This window comes from Crinia signifera, chromosome 5, assembly GCF_055691185.1.
Source record: "Crinia signifera chromosome 5, ASM5569118v1, whole genome shotgun sequence".
NCBI classification, from domain to species: Eukaryota; Metazoa; Chordata; class Amphibia; order Anura; family Myobatrachidae; genus Crinia; species Crinia signifera.
In genome coordinates, this window is record NC_139221.1 from 118,297,051 (window position 1) to 118,318,878 (window position 21,828).

General features: G+C 43.3%; 1 protein-coding gene across 3 annotated transcripts in view; it reads right to left on the reverse strand.

The window, feature by feature from the left end:
* Positions 1-21,828, reverse strand: part of HIVEP1 (HIVEP zinc finger 1) — a 219,486-nt gene that overhangs the window by 187,090 nt on the left and 10,568 nt on the right. Inside the window, exon 1 of one of the 3 annotated variants that reach the window (XM_083187914.1) lies at positions 293-334. The exons of 1 other annotated variant lie outside the window; for it this stretch is intronic. The gene's annotated coding sequence lies outside the window, so the exon portion shown is untranslated. Of the gene's footprint in view, positions 1-176; positions 335-21,828 lie in introns of those variants that run through there. One more of the 3 variants, XM_083187913.1, reaches the window with a different exon arrangement.

Genomic DNA, 21,828 nt, shown 5'->3' on the forward strand with positions numbered 1-21,828 from the left:
CCCTCCCACACCCCCTGAAATATACCACAATGTGATCAGCAAAAATAACATGACGCAAATAAATAATGGAAAGTAGTAGTCCAGTGTTTGAAAAATAAAAAACAAAGGGGCTGTAAGGAACGTTAGATCATCCTTATACACACACACACACACAAACACACTACACACACACACACCTCCTTCAGGGCATAGCAAAACAAAACAGCATCATCCTGCACATGAAAATCTCGCTGGCTGCTCGCCTCTGGATCATTCATGATTTTATGAATCACATGCAATGTGCACAGCCCACCAATGTGCCTGCTTTACAAATCGGGATGCCTTGTCGTCCTATTGCAACACTGCAAGCAAGTATAATGGGGAGGGAAAGAGAGGGAGGGAGAGAAAAAAAAGAGCGAAAGGAGGAGGGAAAGGGGTAGGAGACCAGAGGTGACAGGAGAGAGAGATAACACTTGCTAGTCAGTGAATGAAAGCTCACATGTAGATATTTAAAAGGCATCATGTGTACCTCCACACAGACAAGGGACGCTGCCAAGCACAGCTGCTGAAGTATCATTATTAGTGCTAAAGGGAGGGGGGAGGGAAACCATTAGATCATGGTTACCAAAATGTGACCTTCATGGTACTCCGCTGGCTAATTCATTATTTTCTACAATCATTTGTTTATTTCTCAGCAGCAGAACTTCAGTGATAGAATAATGTGGCATGTTGCGACAAGTTATATTGATGGATTGACGATAACACAGGAATTTAGACATCCAGTGTGCGGTGTAATGTGTGGCAGACAATAGAAAGATGAGAAGTGCTGTTTACTGCATCAAGTGTGACACATTATGGTTTTCCCATGCCTCCGATCAAACTGGAGCAGCAACTGGCACATAGGAATTACATAAGGAAAAAAAGGCATTGCATGGGTTAAATACATCCTCTGGTACAGAGATGAAGAGTTCTGTTGTAGTGCTGAGAAAAGGCAGGGTGCCATGAGCGCAGTCTGGCAGCATGAAGGAGGGTGGGCTTTTACTAATGCTGGGGACATTAATGGAATGAGGGGGCTGGATCAAGCACGGCAGAGATCAAGCAGGTTGACAGTTTGGAAAAAAGACAAGAGGCAATACAGGATGGCTGAATAGTGTGCAGCATAAGGGGGAAGGAACCAACACTGAAAAAATATGAATGAATCTAAGAGGAGGAGCTTGGGGAAACCCCTATGCAACATAGAGCGCCTTACAGGAACCCAAGAGGATTAGAGCTGCTGTGGGAGAGACTCCACTACATGCTGCAAGCCAGGGCCTCTTAGTCATACAAACACTGGAACTGTTAACTCTTGCAGTTAAGCATGCAGGGAGCAAGACAAAAGCACAGCTACGCTGTTTACAGCATGGTTTCTATAGTTGCATACTAGACAAAGGTTCCGCAAAGTACACACAGAGAATATCTCATTCTTCACTTCACAACACTGATTTAGATAGAGAGAAAGGCTATTATAAATTATGTCTACTGTGGTACTTGCCATGCTGGAAGGTTTTGCAATTTGATCAAACTGGGCAGACACTATGGCACAATGTAAGCAATGGTAAGACTTTTTTTTTTTTTTTTGACAGCACCCAGGACATGGGCCAATAAAAAAACACAATACTTTGCTTGGTGCAGTATCAATTAACATTTACAGAAACATGTATGCGCTATATAAGAAACTGGTAATAAATAAATACATAAATAATGATCTTTTAAAAAATATGAGTAATGAGCATTTGTTCCAATATAGGAATGAATGCGCAGCCCATTGCTAGCAATATTGCTAGATTTCATGGCCAGCACATCAAACATACCATCCATCGCGGGTGCCGGACGTCTCACCGACAGTCGGGATTCCGACGGTCATTACTCCGACATCGGAATCCCGTCTGCTCCCTCGTGGGGGTACACAACTCATATAGAGGGGGAATAAAATAGGTGCCGAGCGCAGCGAGCACGCAAGGGGCTTCATTGCACTCCCCCCGCTGTACAGTCGGCATTCCGACGTCACGCTAATGACTGTCAGAATCCCGACTGCCATTGTGTTATACCACACCCTCCATCGCTATATACTGATCGGTTAATTGGCTCTCAACGAAAATGAACCATAGTGTGTGTAGTGTTCACTCTAGGAGTGACACCGGGCAGGGCGCTGGGGGGCGGACCGGGCACGCCGACGTCACAGCTGGGGGCGTGCCTGGGCCGACGACGTCATGAAAGGGGCATGCCCGGGCCGCCGACGTCATGAAGGGGGCGTGCCCGGGCCGCCGCCGTAATGAAAGAGGCGTGCTTGGGCCGCCATTGTCATCAAAGGGGGCGGGCCCGGCCGCCACAGTCATCAAAGGGGGCGGGCCCGGCCCCTTCAAATCCACTGTGCGACGCTGGGCTTCACCGTGAGTCTTTTTTTGGGGGGTCGCTGCGAGACGGGCAGGGCGCATTTTGCCCTTTAAAAATCGGGCATTAAAACAGTCTAGCGGGAACACTATGTGTGTGTACATGTGGTAGGGAATATAGATTGTAAGCTCCACTGGGGCAGGGACTGATGTGAATATTCAACTATACTCTGTAAAGCGCTGCGGAATATGTGTGCAATATATAAATAATTGGTAATAAATAATATTGTACCGACATCGCTCAATTGTGTACCCACAATCTTCAATGCTGTCAGACCAGACAGCATTGAATAGGCGCCCGCTGCTATTTCCCCCATTGGAAATAGCGGTGGAGTTTGAATACCCCCCTAAACCTTTTGAAATCTATTTACATTGAGCATTAAATGATTCAAAGCCAAAGAGTAAAGCTGTACGAATTACAATAGGAGTTATACAATGTCATTGTTCCCATTTTTGCAGTTATCAATTTCTATCTACATGTAATACAGCCACTCAGTGGTGTATCTATAATGCGGGCAGTGTTTACACTACTTACCCTCCTAAGTCCAGTGGCTGCAGGAGCGCTGCAGAGATCCACTTTCCGAGGACCTGCACATACGCACTGGCATTTGAGCACTCTAGTGCTCAGACTCCACAGTGCAGCGCCATTTTTCTGGAGATTTGCACATGTTCAGTAAGGTACAAGTGCTCAGTCCCTTCTGCTCCTGGCAGAGAGGAGGGGACCCAGCCAGAGGAGGCTGCACATGGGCCTCCTCCTCTCTTAACACGCCCTGCAGCCACTGTACCTGAAATTACTAACTCTCCAGGGAAAAGTATGGGGGGTGGGGGTTTGGGGTGTTTCCAGGGTAATGGCATGTGTTTATTTATTTACGGTATATACAGTTTCTTACATAGCGCAGCATATTCCGCTGCGCTTTACAATTGGAATGTGTTCTACTAATGAGAACTTGGCCTAAAGTCCTGTACACAATTTGAAACAAAAACACCATAACAGCAGTTTTCAATTGGTGGTACAATCAGCAAGACTAGGAGATACACAAGCTCAAGTACCATACAGAGTGAAGTGTCTACACCAGTGGTAGCCAACTTCAGTCCTTGCGAGCTACCAACAGTTCAGATTTTCCAGACAACCTAGCTGCTGCAAAGGTGCACTCATTACTTGCTGACACATTTTAAAAGATCTACATTTGGAGCTAATTACTTCACTTGTGATTCAGTGAGGAAATCATTAACTGTTGGTAGCACTCGAGGACTGGAGTTGGCTACCCCAGGTCTCCAACCCCAGGTCTACACCCTGCAGGAGGATCTCAGAGTGCTGATTTACATTTTATTGGGTGGGGGGGGGGGGAGGGGCAGTTCTCTGCAGTGCAATGTCATTGATTTTGCACTGTTGAAGCAAGGTGACACAAAAAGGAGCCATACTATGTGTTACAGATAGCTCCATTTTGATTTCTAATAACTTAGAGAAATTAGTCTCCCTAAATTTTAGCCCCATATTACATAAAATACGTGGGGACCTGACTAAATCGCTTCCAATGAAACTTACCTGGTTGGGTCGCATAAATGTTATCGAAAATAAACATACTTCCCAGACTCCTTTATTTATTTCAGACATTACCGATCGCTCTCCCCCTGCGATTTCGCTCTACAGTACATAATATTGTCCAGGACTTTGTTTGGGGAGGACGGAAACCGAGATTTAAACACCAGATTTTATTTAGAAATAAGATACAAGGCGGTAGGCAACTTCCTTTGATCTCGGCCTACTACAAAGCATGGGTGGCTATTGAATCCAACTCTACAGGGAGGCAACTTAAATATATACCTTGGTGCCCGGCAGTGGCAAATGTTACTCACCCGCTAGTAGGCCCAACGTTAAAACTATGGAAAAAGCTGAGGGTGAAATTAAAAATCACTTCTATAGCATCTCCATTGACACCTATTGTTCATAATCCCAATTGCCCCCTGGCACCTCGGGACAAATGTCGCCTTGGATGTCGGTTGGGATCACCAGAATACACCATCTGATCTCCTCTGGGGCATACATATCTTTTAAATCACTAATAAAAAAAACAGGCCTGAATAAGTCAGACTATTGGTTTTACCTTCAAATTCAACATTTTATCGGGTCACTAGGAGGTCTTCCAGTATTGGGTAGGGTGCTTACACCATTTGAAAGGATGTGCTTCCAACAACAGCCACCCACACACGTGATATCCAATATCTATCAGCTACTTCTGTCTGCACTTTTGCCCCTTGAACCATCATACCAGGAGACCTGGGAGAAGGATTTTGCCTCCAAAAAGATCAAAATTAATTGGGAGAATACATATCAGGCCACTAGCGCTTGTTCGGCCAGTCTAGAAGTAGTTGAGACCCAATATAAGTTACTGACTAGATGGTACCGCTGCCCAAGTATTTTACATACATTTTGCAAGGGGGTGTCCCCTCTTTGCTGGAGATGCGGACAGGAACGGGGCACTCTGATCCACATATGTTGGGATTGCCATTCGATAATACCATTTTGGAATGATATAAGGAAATTGGCTTTAGAAATTTTGGGCCACCCTGTCCCTACCGGTCCTGTCTTTTGGCTCTTATCACATTCAGACATATCCATATCCAAGTACAAAAAATCTCTACTTAGACATATGAATAATGCAGCTAGGGCGGTGCTTCCAGTCCATTGGCGTTCAAAGGCTCCCCCTACACTGTGGGAATGGTGCAGCGCATGGACTTCTACATGGCAATGGACAATATCTATTATTCCACTCCTGAGAAATTCCCTACATATGCACATATGTGGGATGCGTGGCTAGAACTCAAAATGACCCCCTCATATAAAAACTTAATACCTATTAGATCATAAGACAACCACCTCCCTAGGGGAGACTTGGGTGGGATCTCACCTTCTGCTAAGCTGTACGATGCCAAGACCCATCCGAAAGCTGGTTAGAGGACTAGAACACCTCACTACAAACTCACCCCCCACCCCCACCCCCTCCTTCCTTGTCTTTCCTTCTTGTCTTTTACCATTTCTATGTTAAAATGTATGATTGTTATTATACTCTGATGTCATGACACTGTGGATGATAATGTTTTTGCACTTATCCCTGCCAATGGTATGTAGTGATTTTCGTCCATGTGATTTGTTGCCATGCTATATCACCAATGTGTTTTCCTGGATTATTTGGCATACACTGTTTCTGTTATTGATTGATGGAAAACCTTTTTTTAAAATAAAGAATTTATAAAAAAAAAAAAAGTAGCTCCATTTTGTTTAAGGGACTCCCTTTTAACTTCTGATGATATGCGTGTGTGTGTGTGTGTGTGTGTGTGTGTGTGTCAGAGAACAGTCATGATAATCAACCTATAAGAATTTAGCTTGCTTAAGTAGGTGTATTCTATGATAATTAATATGCTATCATGATTGTTTGAAATTAATAAAAACTGGCACTTTCCTATTGCTAGAGGGAGAGTGACCTGGTTACACTACTTACAGTATGTAGTGTGACTTGTTACTTATCACAGCTGTGACAGAATTATTGATTGACTGACAGTGTATTGGACTCAATATCTTGATGTCTTGGAAAAGGACTGGGCTTTATTACATGAAAAGCAGTGTGAGGACCAGGGCAGCCAGAAGGTCATCAAACAGAAAGTAGGTGGAGGCTGTAGCGAACTAGGGAACAGGACCTGCCAGAGAGTCAATGGGTTCATGAGGATGAAGATACCTTGTTCCTCTCTAGCTTCCAGATTCTGAGAGGCTGGGAGGCGTAGGGCTGTAAAGACCACAGATTCTTATCACCAGGATCTTTGGGGGAAAACACTGATTTACATCTGTCTCCTTTTCAAATAGCTGTAAGGGACAGTCCAGAAGTTCGAGGATAGGTTCGGGGGGGGGGGGGGGGGGTAGCCTTCTAGTCTGTTAAGAGTTCAGAGAGAGAGTTTCAAGTTCAGAGAGAGATATGTGGATTTCATGCCACAAACACTTATAGATTTAGAAATTCTGCAAAGTATCTCTTGGTCTAATCAGTGATGAAAGAATAATTTTATCTTGAAGGGCCAAAGTTTAGATCTGGGGTAGCCAACCCTAGTCCTCGAGAGCTACCATCAGTGCATGTTTTGCAGGTTTCCTCACAGAATCACAAGTGAGCTAATTAGCTCCATCTGTGGATCTTTTAAAATGTGTCAGTGATTAATGAGTGCAGCTGTGCAGCAGCTAGGTTGTCTGGAAAATGTGAAATGTTGGTAGCTCTCGAAGGGCTAGGGTTGGCTACCACTGATCTAGACCCATGTCGACCTAATGACCGTCTACCATCATGCTGTAGACCAAATGACCGCATCCCGAATACCTCTGAGGTCCACAGCAGGCTCTCTCCTGCCCATAGCCAACATATTTTTGACTGTTGACCTAGACCTGGGGTAGCCAACCCTAGTCCTCGAGAGCTACCAACAGTGCATGTTTTGCAGGTCTCCTCACAGAATCGCAAGTGAGCTAATTAGCTCCACCTGTGGATCTTTTAGAATGTGTCAGTGATTAATGAGTGCAGCAGCTAGGTTGTCTGGAAAATGTGAACTGTTGGTAGCTCTCGAGGGCTAGGGTTGGCTACCACTGGTTTAGATGTTATGTTTCGCTACAGTAGTGTTCATTTTAGCAACCTGTATAGGCCAGTTCCTCTTTTCAGCCTATGGTGTAACTCTCAGCTTTGGTGCTTCTAACATACTCTGGTCTGTATTTCACTGCTTAGATACAGACCAGAGTAAGCTAGAAGCAACGGGACAGAGCGTGCCCATACACTATGCGATTTTGGGCCAATTTCGGCCATTTTTGATACTTTGGGCTGATAAATTGGGTGAAATTGGCCCAAAATCACGTGTGTGACATCCAATCCGATGCGCACAGGACCGGATCAGGAGGTCGGACAGGATGCACATAAAATCATGTCCGACCTTACATCTGGGTGGCAGGTGCTGGTGCTCGAGCGTGCGGTGAGGAGCAGTGGGGCAGGCGGTGGGTGCTGAGCGCCAGGCACTAATCACCCATCAGTATTGAAAACATAAATTTTCCATAAATTGCAAAGGGCACCAAATATGGCTTCTCTCTTGTAATGTTCCCACTAGAATCCAATGCAGGTGGCACACAGAAAGGCCCCCTTTCTGGTAGCCTGGTGAGGAGGGGGCACAGCTCCGCTGGTGTCAATAATAGGGGTGGTCCAGACCCGCTACGTCGCTGAGGTGCCGTGCCCATTGTCCACATCATTGATGGTTTGTGCCCAGCACCTACCAAGGTGCAGGGCTTCCCACAAGCTCTATCTTTAATGTTCGTTAATGCCATGCCAGTGTGAATGCCATCTATTCATGCAGCGCCAGCAAAACAGTGGGCAGGCTCTTTTAGCAGGGCACCACTAAAGAGGCAGGCCACATTTTGTCCTTTAAAATTTGGCCAGGGCACAAAAACAGCCTAGCATGAACATTATCCTGTATATAGTTATCAACACACATTGGGGTATAGGTATTTGAAATAGGGGAGTTCCCTCGTTAAAACTTTAGTAGGCCCCTTAGCTATTGTACTGCTGCAAATGGTTTTACCATATTCCTCATTACTGGGAAACTCCCAATGCTTCCTACACTAGGGCCATGTCTCTTTGGCCTCTAGTCTTGGGAGACATGTTATGTAAATCCAACATACCTACTTCCAGTTTGCATTCAATAGCACTAATCCAGAAGGGTCTATCACATTATGGGGGAAATTTAATAAGATGTGTATTCTACTTCACATGTAATGTTGCTATGGGCAACCAATCAGAATCTATGTCTTATTTATTTAGCACCCTCTAGAAGATAGTAGACAGGATCTGATGGGTTGCCCATAGCAACATCACATGTTAAGTAGAATACACATCTTAGTAAATTTCCCCCTATGTTTGGGTTCCACTACCCATATAGGGGGGTATTCAATTAATGCCAATTTTTCACATAGGCAAATGTAAAAAAGAAAAGCAGGATTTTTCTTTGTTTTTCCTAGGTCAAATCTAATTGACTACCCCCATAGAGTGGAACAGCAGGCTCTATATATTATGGACATATTTATTAATATTAAAATATGAGTAATTAAATATATTCATTATAAGGCATGTCTGCACAATTACGGCTTGGAATAAGATACAATTATAACCAAGAAAACCATATCACTTGCATTAGGTGAGGAACAGGTGCAACTAGTGAAAGATGAATTCTTTAAGATACTAGAGAATTACTTGCTATTTACAAATGCACTTTTATATTTGCCTTTTTACATAACATAGCAAAAATGTTTTGTAGGTATCATTGAAGCCAAGAGTATTCCTCCCACTATCTAAAACAATGTTTTTCAGTATTTTATAGATGTGGAAAAATTTGTTGCTTTTCACTGAAGTTTACTTGAAAGTGACAAAAGTTATTGACTTTTAATTACAGAATAAGCAATACTGGATGCCAATTAGACTGTGCGTTACATTTTTGAATTGCGGAATATTTCAAATAATAAAAGTATTTAAAACATTAACGAAAATGATGGGACCCTTACCTAATCTTTAGTGGCAACCTGTAACTGCCAATAAAGGTCCATACACACTGGGTGTTTTTGCCCAGCATGTATGGAGAACGATTATGAGGAAAATCGCTGGGCTGAAAAACGCTCAGTGCATAGACACTGAACTTTTCTTGCCCAATTTTGCAATTTTCCCCGGGGTTAGAGGCTTTCCATAGCAGGGCGATATGGAAAGCCTTCCACTCCCTTGCTCATCTGCTGGTTATACCAGCATTTCAGCGGCCAGGCCAGGGATGATGCGTGAGCATGCATCACCACTCATCGGTGCCCCATACACACTGGGCGGCTTCCAGATGAAAGCCTCTCAGTTTATTCATTTAAGCAGCTTTCAGCTGAAAGTCACCCAGTGAGTATGGGCCTCAGGATTTCTGTACCAGTTAACAGAGCAGTTTGGCATAGCCTACCTTAGCAAACAACTCCACATGACTAAGGTTTGATGGATACCTTCTTCAGACTGCATGGTTTAGCTTTTTCCATAGATGTATGTTAGATAGCTCTGTATCCGTTACCTTGATCTGAATTCTAACACTGAGCAGTATGCTTCACTTAAAAATGCCTTGATATAATTATTCAATGTTTTTCCAAATGTCGGAAACATTAAGAAAGTCGAAAAATCCCTGACAATCGCTGATGCGTTTTCCTACGCCTGGTAGTTTTACCTTTGATCAAGCTACCAGGCATAACAAAACACGTCAGACTGCTGCTACACCCACTTTACACCAAATACTTTTCAAGTGCAGTTCGAACCAAACATACAGGATTCCCCATCATCACAAACTTTGCAAGAACTTGCAATTGGGGAACAGACACCAGCTGCTACCGCACCCCAGGCTACTTATTCTTTGCTTGGAACTCAAGGATTCAACATCATATTGTCCCCAAATACATCTCCAGTGGATATTGGGCTGACCACACGGACATTGAGTGGACACTTACCTCTTGGCAGCATATTCAGGGGTGGTAACAATTCATTTATTTACCTCTCATTGATATTAATTATAATTTACTTGTAATTGTGGGTGGATTTATCATTGTATTCATTCTGACCGTTACCGTGGTTTTTAACATAGTACTGCTATACGTTATGTCTTATTAAAACTTTGTAAAGACCGTCCAATTTTTATTATTATTCTCTCAAATTCGTATAGGGCTGCTTGTCTTTTTTCTTACATGTAACTACCCTGTTTTTTAAAGCAGCTGCTGAGAAGTTACCCATATTAAGCGCCCCTAGTTCCAACCCCCTTTAGGGGGTTGATCTTTTATTCTTTCTAATTTCAGAGGTAATCTGAAGAAATTTCACCCCATGCTTGAATCACCTCCCACAAGTTGGATTAGCATAATGGGCACTTCTTGTGTACCATACGGTCAAGCTATTCCCACAACAGATCAATGGGCATGATATCTGGTGACTGCACAGTCAGAATATCAGCTGCCTGATTCTTCCCTAAATAGTTCTTAATTTGGAGGTGTGCTTTGGGTCATTGTCCTGTTGGAATAGGAAATTGGCTGCAATCAAGCACTGTCCACAGGGTATTGCATGGTGTTGCAAAATGGAGTGATAGCCTTCCTTATTCAAAATCCCTTTTACCTTGTACAAATCTCCACTTTACCAACACCAAAGCAACCCCAGACCATCACATTACCTCCACCATACTTGACAGATGGCATCAAGCACTCTTCACTTGTTCAGCATCTCACATATCTTCTTCTGTGTGATCCTAATACCTCAAACTTAGATTCAACTGCCTATAAAACTTTTTTCCAATCTTCCGCTGTTCAAGGTCTGTGTTCTTTTGCATATATTAATCTTTCTCTTTTATTGTCCAGTCTCGGGTGTGGCTTTTTCTTTGCCACTCTGCCTAGAAAGCCAACATCCCAGAGTTGCATCTTTTAGTGTAGACGTTGACACTTTTTCAGGTACCATTTAATGAAGCTGCCAGTAGAGGACCTTTGAGGCATCTATTTCTCAAACTAGAGACTCTAATGTACTTGCCTTCTTGAACAGCTGTGCACCAGGGCCTCTTACTTCTCTTTCATCTCTGGTTAGAGCCGGTTTGTGATGTTCTCTGAAGGGAGTAGTACACACCATTGTAGGAAATATTCAGTTTTTTGGCAGCTTCTCACATGGAATAGCCTCTTTGTCGAAGAACAAGAATAGACTGTCGAGATTAACATTAAAGTTTTATTTTTCTGGGCATTTTGGGAGTATAATTGAACCCACAAATGTGATGCTCCAAATACTCAAATAGCTCAAAGGAAGGCCAGTTTTATAGCTTCTCTAATGAGCAATCCCATTTTCAGCTGAGCGAACAAAATTGCACAAGAGTTTTCTAATCATCCAATCTTCTAACGTGATTAGCAAACACAATGTACCATTAGAACACTGGGGTGATCGTTGCTGGAAATGGGCCCTTATACACCTATAGATGTATTCCTTAAAGAAAAACAGATGTTTGCAGCTAGTATAGTGATTTACCATATTAACAATGTATGGAGTATATTTATGATTCATTTAATGTTAAGTTATCTTCATTGAAAAAAGTGCTTTTCTTTAAAAAAATAAGGAAATTTCTAAGTGACCCCAAACTTTTGAACGTAGTGTATATAGTACAGATCTGTACCATGTAGTCTTGTCTGCAGAGTCTACTTTTCTTCAATTTCAATGTCATGCATCAAGAGCAAATCGGCACCGGATGAGGCTGAAAACCGCTCAATATGTATTTGATTTGATTATGATTATTTTATTGATTTATTAACAGCTATTAACAGAGCGCACACATATTCCACAGCACTTTACAGAGTCCCTGCCCCAGTGGAGCTTACAATCTATATTCCCTACCACATGTACACATGCACACACAGACAGTCTAGGGTTAATTTGTTATGATCCAATTAGCCTACCAGTATATTTTTTGATTGTGGGAGGAAACGGGAGTACCCAGAGGAAACCCACACAAGTACAGGGAGAATATACAAACTCCGTACAGTTAGGGCCATGGTGGGAATCGAACCCATGACCTCAGTGCTGTGAGGCAGTAATGCTAATAATTACACCATCCGTACTGCCCAATGATTATATAGTCAAAAATCACAGCGTGTGTATGGGTATAAGATGGATGAGTAGGATTAAAAGCCACATTCTCTATGCCACCCATCCCCCTTATTAGAAAAGATATAGTGTTCCCGCTAGGCTGTTTTAGCGGGGCCTGATTTTTAAAGGGCAAAATGCACCCTGCCCCGCTAGCAGCGCCCTGATAAAACAGCCTGGTGCCTGCCCCGACGATGACGCCCCTTTTCATGATGTTGCGGCCCAGGCACACCCCTTTTGTGGCATCTGCGGCATGGGACCGCCCACAACTGTGACGTCGGTGGGCCCGATCCGCCCCCCTTGCGCTGCTCCCGTGCAGTGGAGCTCTGCCTGCCCGCATTTCTAGAAGGAACACTAAGATATATAGATATATATTACCACAAGTATACGAACAAGAATTTATCATATGTGATAGGTTGTTTTTGGTGGGAACCCATGCAAACCAAGGAGAATATTCAAAACACCAGAATAAGACCCATGGCTATAGAACTGCAGCAATGCAATTTACTGTGCCACCACCAGAAGACTGGACTACAAAACCAAGAGGTCCATAACCTGGAGCAAATAACTGGGTTAGTAAAACTTCCTGTTGACAAAATAGAAAGCCACTGTGAAGAGGGAATGTTCCCTTAATGTGTCGGCAAGATGTTGTTGTTTGTGAATTTATCATTTTGCACGGCTTTCACTCCGGTGACACTGATATACGAGTTTTGAAAACATACTGACAAATACACATATAGCCAAAGAGAATACTGCTGACACTGTGCTGCAGAGGAACATGTAGGAGGCGAGCTACGTGACTGATGACTATACAAAAAGAAAAAAAAAAAAAGTGTAAACTCCAGCACAACTAAATTATCCACACACTAAGCTGCAAAACAATAACAAAAGTAGCCTTGTCAAAGCCCATGAGAGGCATAGTGTAACAGGGAAATCACAGTAAAGCCAACACCCGGTCAAAATTAATTGCACTTTGGGCTCCCCTCAAAATATTTTAATTATTTTATCAATTGACATTGTTACATACAGAGTAGCCTGTTTGAGTGCTCAGACTGATGACTTTTTGGGCATTTAAGCTTAGACCAGAGGTTCCCAAACGCGGTCCTCAAGGCACCCCAACGGTGCAGGTTTTAGGTATATCCATGGCTCAGATGGTATATCATATATAGATGGTATATCATATATATATATAAATAGATATGAATGGGTAGATGATTATAGGGCCTGATTCTGCATTATAAAGTAAAGCTGGCAACTGTGCACATTTAAACACCATGTTAAATGCATGGTAAACATTGGGCAATTTTACTTTTAAAGGTTGTACACACGCAGCGACTCTTCTAAGCGCTTAGAAGATTTTCCTGAATTGCCCCACAGCTTCGCCATCTCCCGGCCAAATAGACAAATACTGTATGCATGAGCTGCTGCTGGGGATGGCTGCCGGCTTATTTCCGGCAGCGACTTAAGCAAAATCATTAGCCAAAATCGCCCAGCCTTCAGTACATGCTAACCAAAGTGCAAAGTTACTTCCTCTGGCTTGCTGTATTTCCAATTCAAAATGAGGCCCATAGTCCTTAAGGGATGCATTCATTAGGTTGACAGCATCATTTTTAAGGAATCAGTGGTACACGCAGGTGTGTGCGTGTACATGAGAGCAAGAATTTTATTCTCATGGCAATTCTCCCGCAATTCACGGTACAATTGGGAGGGAGCTATGGGTGTTACACAATACACACTATTACAGACTGGCACTTGTGTGCGGTTTCCATGTAAAATGTAATTAAAAGTATGGGGGAGGGGAAATACCAATGTATTTTTAAAGTGCTCTGGGTATCTCTCTTTCTTGCTCTCTCTATATACAGTATATTAGAAGGAACATATTTATTAAGCCCCTTTCTACATAATGCTATATATCCTGGCTATGAAACAATAGCCTAATGCAGGGGATGCCACAAGCATGTTAAACAACAGAAATGTGTAGCTTTTCAGAGATGGTTAACGCCTCCTCAGATGCCACGACTTGCTTTATGCCTATATCATCAATTTTTGGAGGAAAGGGATTTTATAATCTTTTGCAGCCTTCAACCAGCTTTGGTAATGTACTGTGTATGTGCAGGGTCAGAATCTTAGGTGGGGTCTTGTGAAAGACTCCTCCAGTATTCCCAGTATGTAATTTAGTAGGGACAATGATCATTGCAAACCAATGTACTCAGGATACTTTAGTTTAAAATTAGAAAGAACATCATGCTTTGGACTTATATTAATACATAAGCCCCTAAAAGCTCAATCACACACAGCGGTGAATGGTATTACGCACATACACCAGTCCCTGGTGCCTGCAACAGTTCAATGGTGATTGTGAGGAACAGGAAAGGAAGATAAGACAGGTTTTTATCAGTACTGGACACTAACCCAGAGGCATCTGTAATGTAGAAGTGACCCTTTAATGTCATGGTCGTGCACCAAGGTGTGTGCCAATTCTGGCTCATGGACGATTTTGATTATCTTCACTTAATTTTGAATAAGTACTATTTGGCCTATGACCAAATACACTGTACACGTGGACAGTCAAATTATCTTTCCTGCACAGTCTCTCTCTATTTGTAATACTGACCTCACAGGGCCGTGCATTGCATGCAGGGTTAACACTGTGCAATTTTGCCTAACTTATCATATGATTTTGACACAGCTTTTGTAGTGTTCACGCTAGGCTGCTTTAGCCATGCCCGTTTTGCGGCGCCCTGCTAAAACCTAGCCCATCAGTCCCCACTGCGGGCTTCTGCTCGCCCCCAAGGCAGACTAAGGCGAATGGGCCTGCCCACATTAGTGACATCAGTGGGAGGGGCGGGCCTGCCCACAGTAGGGACGTTGGTGGGTGGGCCCCACCGCATATGAAGTGCCCCTTTTCCTCCAGTACCCTGCCCTCCTGGGAAGCTAGAGGGAACACTATTTTGTACACCGTTTGTACACAGCTTAAGATGCAAATTTGCCTTGGGTGTCATAACCGCCTACAAGAAATAATAAAACACCATCATGTGACCATATAAGATAACTGGAAGTTAGATGATAGCTGGTATTTAAAGCCCCATACACACTAGGCAACACTGTCCACAGCCGGTAGTTAATAATATCAGCCACGGACGGCCCATATTGAGTGTACACACTGAACGCTATTGGTAAATAATACCATTCAGTGACGTCACCGGGAACCAGTGAACATGCGGGTGGTTTGGTGATATAGACAAATTGACCTGCATTTTCAGAAGACATCAATGGTCCTTAATGAATTGCTCAAAAGGCAGCTGTCTGAAATATCAGTCAACATTAAATACCCGCCTTAGAGGTTACTATACAGCATAACTTCCTAACTTATATATTTATTGAAGATTTAGTGCATTTACTCCATCCTTGATTTGGTTATCCTTCTAAATATGATATATGTCTCAATACTAATAAACTCTAAGTTCAGTTAACACTAAGATTTAATTCAAGAGTTGATATTTTTAGGGAGTTTTTAGTTGCTCGCCGTCTAATCCTATAATGCAATCACAACCTAATTTAATTAGAATTGTAAATCAAACATTTCCCTGTATAAACACAGCATTAAAAGTTACAGCCTGACGGGAATTCTCCAAGGACACAAGACAATTAATTGAAGCTGTATACAGAAATTCTAAATGCTATCTAAAAAAATATGGTGATAATTGGGCAGATTCAGTTAGATGCTATATAAATTTTCACACAATTTTTTATTTTTTTTTAACTGGGTTAGGTTAAGGACCTAGCGGGGGACTAATGGTTAGGGCTAGGTTGCAGGGAGGGAGGGAGGGAAGAGTAAGGCAATTGAAAGGTTTTAGTGAGTATTAGATTTAGGCCCTAGCAGGGAGGGTTTAGGTCAGGCTACAGCAGAGGGGAAGGTTGATAGTTAAGCCTTACATATGGCTTAACCCTCATATGGAGTGATTTTTGCCAATGGTATATATGCCTATGATACATATGGAGTGATTTCTGCCTAGCCAACCTGCTGAGCGATGTAGGCTAGGTGTTTCCCTTGTGCTTCCTGGGGGCTAGATCACCCATACACACAGCGATATGTGTGTGGCCGATCTGTGCTAAACCAGTATTATTTATGTACATGCAGGAGATCTATGTAGATCTTGACTGCATCTTGACGGTGGTGGGCATCCCAATTCATGTGGCCAGTTTTCACTTTTTAGTAAATCTTTATTGAAAAGATTTTGAAAGCATTATAGCCACATCACATAGCAGATAAGATTGATACAAGAACCAGTACTGGGCTTGTGAACTAAATGTAAAGAAAGGAAGAGGAATGAAAGGAGAGTCTGGAAAAGGAGGCTAAAAAGGTATGGGAAACTCAGCAAGAAGTGAGCCATAGTCAGAAAAACAGGAGAGCCAAAAGTGGACCCATAATGGGGAGTGTGCAAACACAGGACACATGTAGTAAAACTACTAACGTCAACTAAACATAAAATAGTTTATTAATATATTTATTAACAGACAACGTACAACATATGATACTGTGCCAGTTGTTTAGTTACACTTAGTTGGAATTTGTCACAAAATGGTATCTTAACTTTTTGGCCAGTAAAGATGCCCACACAGACACTGAAGTGCCTGAAGTCATGAGATAGTATCATGTAAAGACATGGCATCGATTCAACAAGTGAACAGAAGACCTCTGGAGAGTTGTTAACCCATGCAGGATAGCTTCCCAAAGCTCCCAGCTATTTGTGGGTGCAGGATGTTAGGTGCAAATGGAACTCTACAACATCCCATAAAGGCTTAATTGAGTTCATTTCAGGTCAATGGGGTGGCAACACATTTCATCAGAACTTTCCAGAATGCCCCTCAAACCAATTCTGGACAACTTAGTACCAAGGCACATTGTGTTATAATTCAGATATATTCCATCATTGTGCAGATGCATTAAGTCCATGAAGGGCTGCAAATGGTCACCAAAGCAATGCACCAGAGTGGTTATTGGTCAATGACACATTTAGGCTGACCAGTTACTCAACCTATTCCACATCCACACATCCCACACCATGATAGAACATCAACAAGCCTGACAGGTGGAATCCACACCACACATTGCCTTTTCTCCAGGGTCCAATTAGCAACATCACAAGCCCAGAAGAAGCAATTTGTTCAGTGTTATAGTATTAACAAGGTCAATTTTGGTGGGTCTTCTAATTAGATATCCCATGGAAGCCAAAGAACACTGCAATGACCAGAGAGATATTCCTATTGTAGCTCCTGCATTGAATGTGGATGTGATCTGAGCATTATGTTTCTGGTCTATTTCCACAGATAACTCTGGCTAGACTCCGCTAGTCAAGATCAATAAACACCTATGGTCATCCACTGCCCTGTCCACTGTGGGTGGTAATGCCTTCCATGAGGTATTCCCAGTACTCATGTATTGCCATAGATAAAAGGAATGCTGACTGACTGTACAACTTTGGAAATGGAATGTCCGATCCACTGGGCATTCACTATCATGCCCCCTTTATATGCCTTGTAATAAGCAGCCTAGCTGTTCAAAATGACTCAAATTATGAAGGTCTGGCCATTTACAAATCATCGTATAGTGGTGCCACCTCCCAAAACCTTCCTGCTATCCTATGCCTTATGGAACTTCATTGTATAGGTGTTATTCCTAATTATTTTGTTTAAATTTTTAACATGACATGAATGATTTGTCATTGAAACAGACTTCTATCTATCATGGTGTAAAAAAAAAAAAATCATTTTCCCAGAGTACTGTGTAGTTAGGGGCAACCTCACCGGCAATTTTCAGTAGTCTATAGTATTACTGCACAGCAAAAAAACTCTTCTTTTGTAAATTCTTTGTTGCATTAAAAAAAGAAAAGTGAAGGGAGTACATCACAAGTACAATAATGGATGCTTGGGTTTTACTGATTATGTTCTATATATGCTGCCCATGTCAACAAGAATAAAAATATATGCCATAGAAATGTCTGCAAGAAAAGGCACTTATCTGGGTGGATCCATTTTGCTACAGAACAAGATGTATAAGTTGAGGATCTCCAGCCCGTAGGTTACCATATTTTTTAATCTTTTTTTAACATACATATTATATACTAATTTAAATACATTATATATATATATATATATATATATATATATATATATATATATATATATATATATATATATATATATATATATATATATATATATATATATATATATATATATATTTTTTTTTTTTTTTTTTTTTTTTTATATAATATCCAGTACTGGGCAAAAGTTAAAGGCAGGTGTTAAAAAAAGGTTTCAAAGAAATAATGCTCTCAAAAGGAGAAGTGTTAATAGTTTATTTATTCCAAACATATATGGGTAGGTTATTTGGCTCCAAACAAAAATAAATCCTAGAATGAATGAGTGTGCATGTACATGTGGTAGGGAATAAAGATTGTTAGCTCCATGTTCATGTTGAATGTTCAACTATACTCTGTAAAGCACTGCGGAATATGTATGTGCTATATAAGAAACTGTTAATAATAATTTGTATGAATTAACAAAATGCAAAGAGAACAAAAATAGAAGAAATGTAAATCAAATCATTATTTTTTGTGACCACCCTTTCCCTTCAAAACAGCATCACATTTTCTAAATCAGGAATTTTGTAGGATCACAGACCTAATATAGCTATTATGAATAGCTAAACAAACCAAACTGGTAATAAATAAATAAATACCAAACAGGTGATAATGATCATATGTATATGTCAACAGTCATTAATGGAAATAGAAACTGTGGTGTAGGAGGCTTAAAACTAAGGGCCTTATTCTGATCGGTGCGGCCCGATCAGAATATGCGGCCACGACCGTGCAGGCGAATCCCCGCCTTCCATACGGATCGCCACCTGCCGTCCGTACGCGGATATGTGGCGATCCACATGAAATTGGACGGGGATACGCCTCCTCCTTCTTGGGAGCAGCCCCTGCATTCGATGGTCGCCGAACATCGAATGCAGGGCCGCACGCTCCACCAGGTCCCGCCACACAAGACCACACGGACACTTGTCCGTGTGAAATCATGTATGGGGGCGGGCAGCTGACATCCGGCGATGTCAGATGCCCGCCCCGTACCCACGCGTCACGGCCTCATTACCATGCATACGCCCCGCGTTTGCATGGGAACGCCCATGAAACGCGGGGCGTATGCATAGGGTAATGAGGCTAAGTAGCCCCTCACGCCCCTCTACGCCCCCTGTGCGGCGTATAAAGAATCCGTGCGGCGAAATCGCCTGCACATGCGCAGAGTGACCTCTGCACATGCGCAGACGATCAACATCGGCGGGCCGTCCGCATGCGGGAATATCCGCACCGATCAGAATAAGGCCCTAGATGAGGAATAGCCGAGCTCTGCTATTTCAAAGGTGAGGTTGCGGAAGGCACTTTCAGGTCACATACCAAACACCAAGGCAAAGCTGAGCACAGCAACAATACACATGATAGTTATACTGCATCAGCAAGGTCTCTCCCAAGCAAAAAATATTAAAGATGTGCTGTTCAAGCCCATTGAACAGTACTTTAAGAAGCACAAGGAAATGGGCAATGTTAAGGACCACAGACGCAGTGGTCGCCCAATTGCATCAGATGAAAGACACATCATACCAAAGATTCCCTGCTAAATCGAAAGATGTCCAGCTGTGCCATAAGCTCAGAACTAGCAGTAACTACACCCATCTACTGTTTAGAGAGATATGGCCAGAAGTGGTCTTCATAGAAGAAGTACAGCAAAATAAACCCCATACCTTTGACATGGAAACAAGGCGAAGCGATTCAACTAGGCACAAGAACTGGAAAATTGGCAGCAGGTGGTCTGGACTGATGAATCAAAACGTAAAATATTTGGTTGTATATTCCAAAGGGCTGGAGATCGGTATATTGAGTAGGCAACACTGAATCATGAATGAGAAACAAAAAAATACATACAAATAAATGGGCAGTCACTGAGCCAGTCAGCGGCTGCATATTCATTTGTAGGTTTTCTTTTTAAATTCGCTCACCTCCCAGCTCTCTGAGTTCCCCCGCATCAAATACGATACTTTGTGGGTGCTAAAATGCACCCACGATGTGTCGCTGATGGCTGCACATAAGATTTATATGTACTTGTGTATTATCACGGCGTCCGATAAACTAAATCGCATACAATACCACATACGATTTAGTGTCCGATTCGATCCGCGATGCGATTTAGCGGCCGATTTTCCGCTATTTCATCCTTGCACACCCCCACTATCCAAGTCAGCCCGAAGCATGGCGAACGGACGCGGTACGCGTCCTCACAACCTGTTCATACCCCCACTATCCACGTCACCGTGGAGTTGATTTTATAAAGCATGGCGAACGCAGCGAGCCAACGTGCCCGAAGCGTGGCGAGCGCAGCAAGCCCCGCGAGGGGATGCGGAAAACCATCCCGAAGCGTGGCGAGCCCCGCTAGGGGATGCGGAATACACGTCAAGTAATCCGTGTTCGCTCGCACATGCTTCGAGCTCGGTGGCTCGCCATGCTTTATAAAATCAACTCCACGCCGATGTGGATAGTGGGGGTATGAACAGGTCGGGAGGACGCGTACCGCATCCGCTCGCCACACTTCGGGCTGACTTGGATAGTTGGGGTGTGCAAGGATGGAATAGCATGCAAATCGGCAGGAAATCGCTGAATATCGGTCGCTAAATCGCATCCGATTTTTTCATGCGATTTGTGGCCGATTTCGCGGGTGCCGTGATAATACACAAGTACCGATTTATCTTATGATCTCTGGATCAGATCAGATTTGCATGTGAATCGGATGTTACACACATGCGATTTGTTCCCAATTTCTTGGCCCAAATAGCACAGTGCATGGGGGCCTTTATTGCGATCTGGTAACATCGAGAGTCGTGGTAATGATCCAAGGCTGCATCCTTAGACACAGCATGCGGATCCAGCAGATAAAGGCACCTCCTACCAAGTTTGCACTGTAAAGGCCCCCATACACTATGCGATTTTGGGACGATTTCATCCGATTTCGGCACTTTGTGCCGATAATCGGATGAAATCGGCCCAAAATCGTAGGTATGTGACATTTGATCCGATCCGATGCGCGGTCCCGTGCGCATCGGACCGGATCAGGGAGGTCGGACGGTCTGTACATACGATCACGTCCGACCTCCCTGTATGCATATGCCTGCCACCTGACAGGCATATGCATACAGACACCGGGGGAGTAGTGGGGGCGGCCATCGGCAGCGGTGGTGGGGGCGGCCAGCGGCGGTAGTGGGGGCGGGCAGCGGCGGCGGGGACGGGCGGCGTTTGCGGTGAGCGCAGTGTACTTACACATAGCAGCAGCGGCGGGGACGGGACGCGCAGTGGCGGCTATTATATTTTTAAAATACTTGTCAAATGACCGGCCGCTCTTTGATTGGCTGAGAGCTCTCCGGCCAATCAGAGAGCGGCCGGTCATTTGACAAGTATTTTAAAAATATAATAGCCGCCACTGCGCGTCCCGTCCCCGCCGCTGCTGCTATGTGTAAGTACACTGCGCTCACCGCAAACGCCGCCCGTCGCCGCTGCCTGCCCCCACTACCGCCGCTGCCCGTCCCCACTACTGCCGCTGCCCGCCCCCACTACTGCTCACCGCCCTGCAGCTCCCCGGGGGTTTTTTTACATGGGATAAATCGCATGCGATTTATCCCATGTAAA